This window comes from Calypte anna, chromosome 19, assembly GCF_003957555.1.
Source record: "Calypte anna isolate BGI_N300 chromosome 19, bCalAnn1_v1.p, whole genome shotgun sequence".
Taxonomy (NCBI): Eukaryota; Metazoa; Chordata; class Aves; order Apodiformes; family Trochilidae; genus Calypte; species Calypte anna.
The window spans coordinates 10383082-10395897 of NC_044264.1; positions in this window are offsets into that span (position 1 = coordinate 10383082).

The following is a 12816-nucleotide window of genomic DNA, read 5'->3' on the forward strand; positions in this document are numbered from 1 at the left end:
TCCAAGGTCCACTGCAGATAACAGTAGTAAGAAGACTTAGTTTGGGAAGAACTTTGCTCCTGATGTGGCACATCACAAGACTGAGATACCTGTCTGCTGCTCTCCCAGTTCAGAAAGCTGTTCCAGTTTTTGTTAGGCCATTGGCATTTCTAAAATATGGATCCCTCCAGGAACAGGGACAGCTGAGCAACTGCCCCATGCCTACAGACCTCAGCAACACATCTGCAAACCACCAAGACAACCTCTGAGGGACGGGCCACCTGGCATCAAAGGCAGGGTTCTAAAGTGCCAAGGGATTTCCTTGACATGATTCCAAAGGCTGTTCATTCAGTCCTGTCACCCAAGTGAAGCAGCTACAATTAGGAGAACAAACAAGAACGAGGTGGGTGGCACATTGCTCCTGTTGTTGCCACAGATCAGCACTAAATCTGGCCTGCAATTAGCTAATGCCATTGATGTGATCTCAGTGCTGCCATAGGTGAGCTCAGAGAAGCCCCTCCTGAGCACTCCTCACCAGCCATGAGTGACAACCTCGTGGCAGGAACCTGGTCAGTGGGGGTGGGAGGGATCCTCCTGAGTCACCCTCAGAGGGAGGTGAGGTGGGGAGGAGTGCCTCCACCCTGTGTCCCTCTGTGCAGCTCAGACATGGTGGTGCCCAGCTGACCACCAGGGTTTGTTTCCTGAGCCTGGGAAAAGCTGGGTGATTGTAATTGGCAGGAGAACCTTGTTTCTGGAAAGGTGGTGACTGTGTGGGTGTTTCCTGTGGTGTCCTAGGGGAAGGTACAAAGACCACTTGGCTTCACAAGGTTTATTTACTGTGCCCACTGGCTCATGAGACTTTAGAGAAGCTGGAAGTGGACTGACCTGCTCACAGGCTTGTGTTTGGTGAAGGGCTGCCAGGATGGCACTCAGCCAAGACAAGTGTTGCATCTTCTGATGTGACCCTCTTGAGATAAAGGCTTCAGCCTCTGAATACGAGCAAAGGCCCAGCCCTGGCTGCCTGCTGCAGGCACACACACTGCCCAGGCAGCCTCCCCCTTGGCCAGGAAGGGTCTGTGCAGCTCATCTGCATAATCTGACCTGCAGGGCTTGATTTAAACAAAACTGCTACTGTCTGCAGAATGGTACACAGGCCAGATCATGAGCTCTTTTGGCAACAGGCTCCAAAAGAAATGAATTCAAGATGTCCATCTGTGTGGATGTGGAACTTCTTAAATTACCCTTTTCCTATGCAGCAATTAGCCCAGGAAAGCTAAGCCAGCACCAGAGCCCAGATTCCCCACAACAGAGCCTTACAGAGGGCTGGGGGGATGTTTTGTGCAATGTTATGCACAGAGAATGGGTTCCTCTTTTTAGTATCAGTTCTGTCCAGTAATTCATAAGAAATGCAGTGTTGAGGGTTTTTTTCAGACTAGTTTTTTTTCCTGAATCTATAGTAGTCATTGGCTTCAACAGCAGATGTTTTAACTGCTTACTAAGAAATTAGCCAGTATTTTGTGCAATTATCTCAAATCATACTTTACTCAAAACACCAGTGGCATGTATGGAGAAATGTAAGGATAATAGGATTCAGAATGTTTATAGAAATCTCTAAAGGTGTGCAGTATTTGTGCAATACAAGCTCTTACTAAACAAGTTTTGTTAGGCCGAAGAACTCCTGAGTGAAACAGACAAGAGACAAATCTGTGGACAGAAAACCTAATCCCTCACTTGAAGGTAAATAAATGAGGCACAGAAAGGGAGTCCAAGGGAATCCCTGTCCACCCTCCAAATTTGATTTTCCTCCCTGATGTGGTAAGGCAGTACCTCTGGCACATACCTGTCCTGCATCTCAGAACAAATATCAAACATAAACACAGTTCTTTAAGATCAGTCTGCAGGAACTGCTCCAGAGATATTACCTCATCACAGATGTAGCTTTGCCTGATACTTGAGCTGAAGCTCATCTCAAACAAAGAGGAACAAAATTTTTTTTATATTCTTAGAAAACTGTTTAAAGGCATGGGGAAGCAAGGAAAAGAAACAGCCTTTAAAAAAAAACCCATCAAACAACAAACCAACAACAAAACAATCAAACAAAACAAAAAAACGCAGGTAAGAATGTGAGAACTCGTCTTCCCCCCCAAGCCAACCCTTCCTGGGTGTGCAGTGCTCTCTGCTGGGGGACACTCGGTACTGCTCACCTGCTGCTGAATGGGAACGGCCACGGGAGGGAAACCCGGGGAGCTGCTGCCTTCCAGGGACGTCCTCTTTCTCGGCTCACGGTTCAGAAAACAACTGTGAACTCTCTGTTGTGAAGCTTCAAGGTGTCACCTGCTCTATCCCTGCAGAAATCGCTTGCAAACAAGACTAAGGCAGCCAGAAGTGTTCTGCATGCTGCTGCAGGACCCTGTGGTTCCTCTGTGCCACCACTGTCTCCAGGTGTACCCTGAGGCAGCTCTGGATGGGGATGGGGAATCAGTTAGAATTAGCTGCAGAATTAGTTCCCCAAGCCAGCGTTCTTCCTCAGCTCCCCTGGCTCCGGGCAGGAGGCCTTGATGTTCACTGGTGACCTCTCCATGTTTATTGATGAAGGTAGGGACTGAGGGGAGGAAGCAGCTCTTCAGCAGGTAATAAAACCCCAGGGGTGTGCTTGCCCAGCCCTGGTCTGCAGGCACCACTCCTGCAGCAGCTCTGCTCTGCATCTCAGCAGTCACTTGCATCCTGCTCCAGATAGGATTTATCAGCTCCAGAGAAAGGAAATGAGCTGGGGGGGATTTTCTGTTCCATTAGTGCCCTGGCTTCTGGCAAGTTGTGAGCTGCTTGTGCACGTTTTCAGCAACAGCATCCAGCATGGAAGAGTTCTGCCAAGGCTCTGCCTTTGTTTCCCCTGTTTAATTTGGAAAGAACCAGTGCATGAAACACAGGCAGTCCCAGGAAACTGAGTGAATGTAAGACTTCACTGCTTTCTCCTCAACACACACTCCTGTCAGCTCTTTAGCCTCTCTCTTTCTGAGACCAAAGGTGAGCTGGGCCACATGTGAACTGCTGCCCCGGGAGAGGAAGGAAATGACACCTCAGGCCCAGCTTTCCAGGCCCCTCTCCATGCACCCTGTGAATCACCAGAGCCTGACAGCAGCCTCCTGGTGACCAGCAATGCATCTGTCACAACCTGGTTGCCTCTTTAGAGCTGCCCACTTGACAACTGTAGGCAGTATTTTCATGAGCCTGTGAACAATCCTGCTTTTGTTTGGTGGGGCTGTACTGGAAGAGTCCCTTCACTGGGAAGTGTCAGGAGAGTTCCAGTTGAAGCTGCTTATTTTCATCACTTCTGGGAAAGACCAGTCTGGCCCCTGGCCTAAGGGGTGGAATAACTGCTCTTCCAGCAAGTATTGAGGAACTGCTTTCTGAAATTGTCCCAAACACAATGAAGCCATCAGTCACCACTTTATAGGCTTCCAGCTTCCTAACAACTTTGTTCCTGTCACACACAGATGACATTTTGTTGAAGAATTGAGATTTTGTTGCAACTTTTTCATGTTCTGTTTTGCTTACCATCCCCAGCCCATCTCTTGTAAATAACATCTTTCAGTGCCATAAAGTTAACAGTTCCTTCTCCAGCAAGGCAGCTGTGGGAAAGCTGGATTTAAGAGGCAGGTAACTTGATTCCACTTCCATCTCTGCAGCCATCTTCCTGTTTGACAGAGCCCCTTGGTACCTCAGTTTCTCGTGCTGTCCCATTAAGCTTCTCTGTGACCTGTTGAACAGATGCATTCAAACATGTGAAAAGTGACAGGAAGCCAGCTTTAAAATAATTAAATAAAATTATGCTCTTTATTGCCTTCTTGAAGTCATGAAGAATTTGCCTCTTCCTTGTTGACACAGCAACCTCAAACCTACCATTTATCTTTTAGAAGTCTCCTTAAGGAAGTGCATTTAGGAGGGGTTATAAACCAGGAGGCACTCATGGTCAGGAAAGAAGGTCCAGGAATAGCAGATATGAAATAATGTCTCCAGCCCACATACAACCCAACAACTATTTTTAGGAAGAAGCCTGAACTAGGAAGTTTAACAATGGGGGTTTTAGGACTTATTTCTGTAATAAAGATGAATATAGTTAAGTGAACACTGCCTGAGTTTAACAGCCACATGAGATACCTCAGGGTGCCAAAGAGATCTTTTCAGTGGAGTACAGAGGCTAAAATGAGCAAAGGCATGGGAGAATGCTTGGGAAAATGCATAAGAGTTGTACTAAGAGAGAGGGGACCTTGGGTGACTTGCACTGCAAGGGCCAGGGAAAAGCATGCCTTAGCAAATGTGCTGTAAGGTTTATTTGGTAACCCTGAATTTATTTATTGAGAAACATTGTTAAACTACAAATCTACAAATAAAATGTTAAGTTCTATCTAAGACAACACTCTCTTGTTTCCCTTGGCCTTTTAATTGAGGTGCAGTGTTGGTTGCCAGCATCTTTTTTGAGTCAGAACTTTTGTTTCTTTACTTTTGTTCAGGACTCACTTGCTGGGCCAGAGATCTGATGTGGTTGCTGTAGATCAGTGTCTTTAAATAAAAAAGTAATCCAGCTCAGTGTGGGATTACAGGGCACAGAATCTCCTAATGGCTAAGCAAGGTCAGGGTTCTTGGATGGCAAAGCTGCCCTGAAGTTGTGGTTTCACTTACATATTTGGACTCCTGCTGTCTGCTGGCTTCCCTTCCCAGCAGTGAGCTTACCAAGTGCTATTTTGCTTTTAACTGAGTAGTGACCATGGTCCCACTGAAACGATGTGCTCCACATCCCCCCAGACTGCAGCAGTCACAGCTCAGTGCCTGCTTAGCCACCCAGCTCAGGAGTACAGCTGCACCCCCAGGTGCTCAGCCCTACAGAAAATCCATTTTTTTATTAGGTGCCAAGAGGGCAGCTGAGCACACAGGAAAATCCATCATTGGCAGCATGACTTTCCTCACTGCTGTTTGGATTCAGCAGTGTTTCTGGTCACAGTGGCCAACTTTTGATGTTGTGGCAAAAGATCAGATCTTATCTGTGTTCAAATAAATTGTAAAGGGATTCTCAACATACACAGAAGGCCAAATCCTGAGTTAATGCTGAGCCAGTGACCTCCAGGAGGAGCCAAATCTTTTTTCAAATTGCCTCAACACACAGACACAAACCCCCTGATCCTGGGGTCTCTGTCAGGATGCTCTGTCGTCACAAAGTGCCTTCCTGTGTCTTGTTTGTTTTTCCATATTTATTTTTACCTCCTATGAAATCATCACCAGCAGCAGGAGCTATTTTCATTGTCTCTGTGCTTCAGACAGAAGAAGTTGGAATGTTTTGCTCAGACTGAGGCTCAGCTGAAGCACCAAGTCAAGGGAAGTGTTCAGAGCTCACGTCAGGAAGAATCTTTACATCAGGACTCCCCACACAGACACAGAGTGCTACAGTAAAGGGTCCTGTGGGGTGCCACAGACACCTTACCCCTTCAAAAAAGGAGAGATGCCAAAAGTCCAGAAGAGAAATATCCACTGTAATGGCTGAATGGCCAGCTAGAAATAGACTTCTGGTGGACCCTCCAAGTCGTGAGCCAGCTTGCAGCTGGCCTCCAGCCTGAAATGACTTCAAAGCTGAACTGGGCCCAAGGGGTCCAACATCCTCTTCCTCTGAGCTTGAACAACACCTGTGTTTAAGTAAAAGCCACTGCCAGGAGCTCCTTTTCCTGACCAGAGATACTAAGATCTACACATCAGGGGCTGAAGGCAAAGCTGTGCCAAGAACATCAAAGTCAACTTCTGGCAACTGTACCTTTGAGGAAAGTGGGCTGTTGCTTATGCAGGACACCAGCAATGATCTTAGAATAGTTGTGTTCAAAAAAATTAGTAATATTTTAACAAGAGGAAACAAGGGAAAGATCTCAAACTGAAGTTGTTCAGCAGAGAATTCATGACAGCATGGGCCTCCAGTGATAAGACTGAAACCACTAAGAGAGCCATGTATAAAAATATTTCATCAGGACACAGGAGTGAGGAACTGAGATCCTTACTGTGTACTGGGGATGGTTTCAGGTCACCCCTCACACCCACCTCCACACTGCAGCTATGGGTAGCTTTGATATATGTACACTTAAAAAAGCAGGTCCTTTACCTGTCCTGCCTGTGGCTCAGTGAAAGCACACGTCAGAGCAAACAGACCGTAAGGGCCAGGGAGCAGCGCACCCCCCTCAGCTTCCAGTGCACACGGACGGGAACTCCTGTCCCTCCGCCCCACCACCGGGCTCGGTTCGGTTCCTGACAGCGGCTGTCCCACCAGGACCGCCTTTTTTCATTTCCTGCCATTGTCCGCAGCTCCCGGGGGGGAGCACCGCGCCCCCCGCCCCCCTGCTGCTCCCCCAGCGCTGCGGGGACACTGCGGGGACACTGCGGGGTCCCAGGGTGCCCGGCAGCCCCGCACCGGCTGCAGAGGGCACCAGAGTACCGGGCAGGGGCTGGGACGAGTGTCCGGGTGTGTGTGTGCCCCTGCACCCCGACATGAACACAGCTTCTGCTGCAGAACCTCCTGGCAGAGCTGCCACCTGCCCGGAGAGCCCACGGAACCGGGGGGAGCCTGGGCCAGGCAGGGATTTACAGCCCGCAGGCACTTGGTTGATCTGCCTGACAAAACCTGCAGTAAGCACAGCGGCCCAAACCAGCTGGATTTCTTCCTGATGTCATTTCCCGGACTGGGAGAAAAGGCGGAATTGCACAATGTTATTGGGTACCTGTTCTGCCACTGCTGTGCCACCTCCAGGCAGAGGGGATGTCACCAAATGCTGCATGTGCTGCTCATCTGGGAGAGAGCTGGGGAAGCTCTGGAAGGCAGAACCCATGTGGGAGGAGAACCCTTCACCTTCTGTGTGCTGAATGAGATAGATAGGGAGCTTATGATACAGAAAAGTTAAAAGGGATTCATTTTCAGATATAAGAATGGAACAGTACTGCAAGCTGGGCAGAAAGTTTTATCCATTTGATGTGTGTCAAATTAGTTATTTTTTTCTCCTTTTGCCAAATAATTTAAAATCACAAAGCTGGAGTGAAGAGCTACCTCCAAACAATTGTTTCCATATGTATATAAAGCTTGTGTTGGACTAGGGCTACAAGCACACTACACTACTTTTCTTTTAAGTGACTAACCAGTCACCTCTCCTGGACGGCCTGGGTCAGAGCCTTGTCCTGGGAAACCCTGACTACATTCCTCTTCTTGCTATCATGGTCCCAGGTAATAATCAGAAGGGAGTGCCCACAGTCACCTGGGGGATGAGCCAGCCCAGACTATTTCCTGATTTTCAGGGTCAACAATTCCTTACATCATTTCACACTTCACACAGAGCATTTCCCAGGCTACCAGGTGAAACAGTCACAGTCCCCTCTCAGCTCTGCCAGTGACCCACTGCTAAAGCAGATAACCAGCTTTCCCTCCTCTTCCCTGGGCCCTGCAAGGCTTTGAACAGCACTTGTTTGAAGCCAGCTTAGGGCCTACCCTCTCTCGGGAAAGCTCCTCTAAATAGGAGTCATTATGATAAATTACTCCTAATTAAATAATCATCTTTTAAAAAAACTTGTGAAAGAGATAGTTAGGTAAATTTTATCAGCCCCAGTTTACAAGGAGATCACAAGATTACCTGTGGGATATGCCCAAAGCTAGGTATCTCCCACAGACAGCAGATGAGCCAGGGCTGCATTCCTCTCCCCATGCCAAGCTGCAGCCTCCAGCCAGCACCCTGCCTCCAAACCACCTGGATCACCAGGGCCTCACTCTCCTGAGAGAGTTCTCTCTTTTCTTCTCTTTTCAACATTGTAGATTTTGCTTCTTTAAAACCTGCTGGAACAGCCAGTCCTAGTACTTGAACTTCACTTGATGATGAGAAGTCCATCCTGACCTCTAGCTACAACCTCTTCCAGCATCCCCCCTGCTTCAGGCAGCTTAACTGAGCAGTGAAGATAATCAATGACAGCTGTTTTGTACATGTCTGAACTGATAACTTTCATAACTTGCTGAGCTCTTTGCCATCCCCCCCCCGTGGCACGTGCACAGGGCTCCATGTCCTGTCATTTTTCAGTCAATTGTCCATACTGCTTCCCACTCCAGCACACTTGCCACCAAGGAAACACCGAATAAACAGATCTGTGTAACTTCTGCTGCCTGCAATATATTAACTCATTTCATTACAGTATCCTTGTTCCCTGCTACAATAGATCCCCTGGAGAAAAGTAAAACTCAACCAACCAAACAACAAACTACTTCTGCATCTCATGGTATTCTTATTGCTTGCTGTTGTGGTATCTCTTTGGTTTCTCTGCATGTCATTGCCTCAATGTGTACACCTCTGAAGCACCTATTAAGAAGAAAGGGTTAAATAAAAATGCCCTGTGCAGCATATGCCACTGGGATGACTTAGCTGAGTGTTATGCTTCTCCATTATTCACAAGCTTCTATCAGTCTGCTCTCAGCAGGAATGTTGTATGTAGGATTAAAGGAAGCAACAAAACAAGAACAAAAGACAGGTTTCCCTGGCAGCACACTTTATGTGCCTTCCCAATGTGTTGTTATAAAGCAACAAACCTGTCTCACAGAACAGAGATAGGTTCTGCAGAAGAGCAAAATAAATTATGGCTTCATGAAGCACTTTTTTTCTACTTCTCTTTTGTCCCCAGTGAGGGAAGGCAGTGTCATTCTAACTGCATCTCTTTGGAATAAAAACATACCTACTTATAACTTCAGATGCTTGGGAATATTCTATAATGCAGACAAGTCCCTAATATCTATGCAGCTACCAGACACAGTGCAGTCCACATAGTTATTTTTCACTTGCTCAAGGTGTAAAAAAAAAACAACTGTTTTTTTCTCAGCTCAGCTGCCAATGCATAACATCACTTTTTCTTCCCCTCTGCAATTCCCAATTGCTTCTCTGGGAGCAAAGCTGCTCTCTATGGGGATGGCATGCAAGAGTCTGGATAACCTGGTTCAGAGAACAAGCAGAGGAGGGGACAGACATTTATTTCCACTTCACCTCTGAATAACTGTGTGGCCTAATATGATTAGTCCATAAGATGTAACAAGTGACTCTGTGAGCAAAAAGCAACTTGGATTTTGTGGTTAGCTGCCAATGTCCACAGGTGGGACATGGATGAGGACTTTGCTTTGGTGTCTAATCAGTAATGAGTTGGTGCTACAGCCTGGAGCTTCTACCATAAGATTATCTTTTCCAAACGAGGAGAAATTTAATTATCTCTAGTATCTTTATGAAATTTATGAACTCTTCGTGAAATTTGCTTGAAATCAATAAACAATTTAATAGGGAGTAACATGAGCTGCCTTGATCTACCTAGTATTTTTGTAAGGACAGGCAGCCCACTGTGTGGAACAGAAATTCATGTGTCCCTGTGCCATGTTCTGGTGCTCAGTCCAGCTCTCACCCCCATGCCTCATGCCCTCAGACAGCCAGAGGCATAAACTGAGAATGCCTGTGGCATGGCTCAGGCCATCAGCAGCCAAGCTTGAGTGGTCCCTCTACACATCACTGTATGAAAAAAAAAAGCACAAAAAAAAGAAGCACATTAAGTCTGGACTACTACAAGCTAGGCTGAAATGCTTTGGGCACATCACAGTACCAACAATTAACAAGCCTAGATGTCTCCTGTCATAGCCCATTCCCAGCCTTCCCACACTGCTGCACTAAGCAAAGTGCCTGTTTGTTTTCCTAGCACAAGCTGACCTTCTATGCAGTCAATATCTAAAACACATTGTCTCAGAAGAGGGAGTTCACAACATTGAATTATGCAATTATAAGAGTGCACCCAAGCATTTAGCAATGCAGACTGCATCCAGTCCTGCTGACTAGCTGTGATTTTCAGATACATGGGACCTGGCATGTCTTGAAATGTGAATTCTTTGCAGATGGCTGTATCTGCTCTGCACAGAGCTGTAGGCAAAACTCCACTATGACATTCTGCACAGCTCTCCCACTGCGTAGCTCTGGGGCATGTGAGAGAGGGAAAGATGTGAGCAGAGAGATGTTTGCAGCTCCAGTTCTGCTGTCTTCCAGATGGGCCAAGGCTGATAAAGTGGAGCTGGGCAAATTTCTCTAACAGTCCTTCTGATTATGAAACTTTCCCAGTTTAGAGGGTACAGAGGGGTCAGGATACAGAGGAAGTTCAGGGTGAAAATTCCCAGCCTCACAGCACGGGTGAAGAGCACATATGACTTTGAAGACATCTGGGACAGCTTACAACTGCTGAAATGCTACAGGCATACCACTTCCCAACAGAAATACAGAACTGAAGGACCCTGTGGGTTCTTCCTAGCTTGAACACCTCATGGAGCTGGAGGCATCATGTTTCAAAGAGCTATGACTCCAGTCCTGTCCAAGAAGAAACATCACAAAACACGTCCAGTAAGATAAATTCTGACTTCATTTAGCTCCATGAGTATGTGAAGTAACTCCACTAAACCAATGGAGTTATTGTTTATTATGCTGATAGCAGTGGGCAAAATCTGACCTTTTGAAAAGGGTTCTGGGAAGCACAGATGTGGATCACATCCACCCTTTTCATTCTTGTAATTTTAAATCCTAAGTGCTCTATATGGTTTAAATGGACATGTCAGACAGAGGAAACATTATCATCTCTGCTTCATGGGGGAGACAAACAGATTAGATGATTTGCCCATGGCTATACTTTCTGAAAGGGCCAGGAACTGAACCAGACTGGTCCAGTCTCAATGTCTCAACCACAGGGTCATCATTCCCTTCCTTGAAAAGGTTTCCAAAATCATGATTATACTGACTGGAAGCCAAAGCACTGGAAACATGTATTCCCAATAAACCACAGGCTACAGCTACGGGCTCTTCCTTTGTACTGCCTGAAGTCTCTGACTGTGCCCTTTAGTTCTTCACAGCACAAAACCACATTCTGACTTGAAGAGGGGGCAGATTTACCAAGATGAATCTCTTGGGTTTGAAAGCCACTTTCAGTTTTTATTGAACAGGACTTTTCCATGGGCAAGAGATACAACAGGCTGCTTTGTGCCCCCATCTCCTTTCCCTGTAACTATGACTTTACTCATAGGAAGGAGAGGGATTGAGCTGAGCAAAGAACAAACAGACAACTGCACCAAGTGGTGGAACATGAGCACCTGAGATGTGAGACACCACACTGGTTCTTCAGTCCAGGTACTGCCCTGTCTGATTCCTTGTACTCTGCCACTTTCCTCTCATGGCTTATTGCTACACTTTGCTCCAGCTGTACTGGTGCACTGCAGGTGAGGAGGAGGGCTGCTGCAAACACCTTGAACTTGTGTCGTGCAAGTAATCAGAGAGTCCCAAGCTGGCAGCTCAGAATCTTGCGTGGAGTGCTTGGAAATATACTGGCTATAAAAAGAGTTGAGAATAAAAACAAGGAAGGAAGCAGGAGACGCATGCAGATGGCTGCTGTAGGACTGGTGTCACCCTACTCAAGTCAGAAACAAATTCCTCTCTGTTTTTTTCAGATAGCTTTGCAAAGAGGATGTGCCTGACACTGGGGGTTCCTTATCGGTGCATGTGAGGAGAGACAGCATTCCTGAGAGGCAAAGGGCTGTGTAAACTGCTTGTTATCCCCAACTGCAGACAGATCCAACCTTCCAACTGCCTCTTCATGGTGATCAAGCTAAGAATGAAAGTTTTATTTCTTCCTTCAGATGCATGTCCAAGCTCTGGTAGGACATACTATGTGGGTAGCACAAAAAAGCTTTCCTTAAGATAGCTATTTTCTATCCCTATCCCTTTTTTACACGTTTTTGTGTTCAGGGAGATTTGCCTCTCCCCTTTTGGCATGCCCAGAAAACAGTGGCACCAATTTCAGAACCCACAGTGAAAATTCCTGACTCCTCAGTCAGAAGCTGTGAATCATCTGCTGTTTAGTGACAAGCAGGTCACTCAGCCTCGTGGCTTCTGCTCAGAACGTGACCATGAGAGAGCTGAAGTCAACGGAGTTTCTCTGCTGAGCAGGTAAAACCAAGCTCAAATGTGAGGGAAAGTGGTAAGGGTTTACTTAGTCCTTTCCTGTATGTATGTCTGCCCTGAATGCAAAGGGCTTCCTATTTGGATCTGTGGGGTGAGAGCCAGAATTTTCAGACCTTTGGCTCAGCTCCTGCTGGCATTCATGTTTTGCTTATCTGGCTTCCGGTGCAAGCACTTCCAGAGATGGTGTTACTGAGAAAGTCCATGACTGGGATGGAAGCTGAGGAAGAAGACTTAGCAGAAAACCAAGAGACTGAATTCAAATGCTGACAAGAACTGGCCATGACCATTCTCTCCAGACATTATCAGCAAGATTAGAGTGTGCATTTGTGCAGGACTGGGGCAGCTGAGCCCTACCATGCCAGCAGCTACTGACAGAAACAGGGCAGTGAGACAGGCTGTGCTTTCTAGTACTTTCTGTCTAAGGAGATTTTTCCACCATGCATCTCAGGTTTACAGCCCAGAAGTTCAGATTGTCTAGACCCAATTTGTCTTTTAGGAGACTGCAGAACATGTGGGTCACTATCTTCTATAGCATCATCAGGAAAAGATTTACCTGCACATATCTCCGTGCTTAGTGAGCAGTTTGGACAGCAGCTCTCTCCTCTGTGAGAAGGTAAGTGGGTGCACAGAGTCCTGGTTCCTACTGCCACAAAGATTTCCATTTAAAGGGAGGTTTGCATAGTCTTGCACAGAAAGTTTAGGCTATTTATTACTTCTTGCACTAATGTATGTTACTAGCTGGTTAATTCATGGATGCACTAAATACAGTATATCTGCCATGACTTCCATAGCCCACCATCTGAAC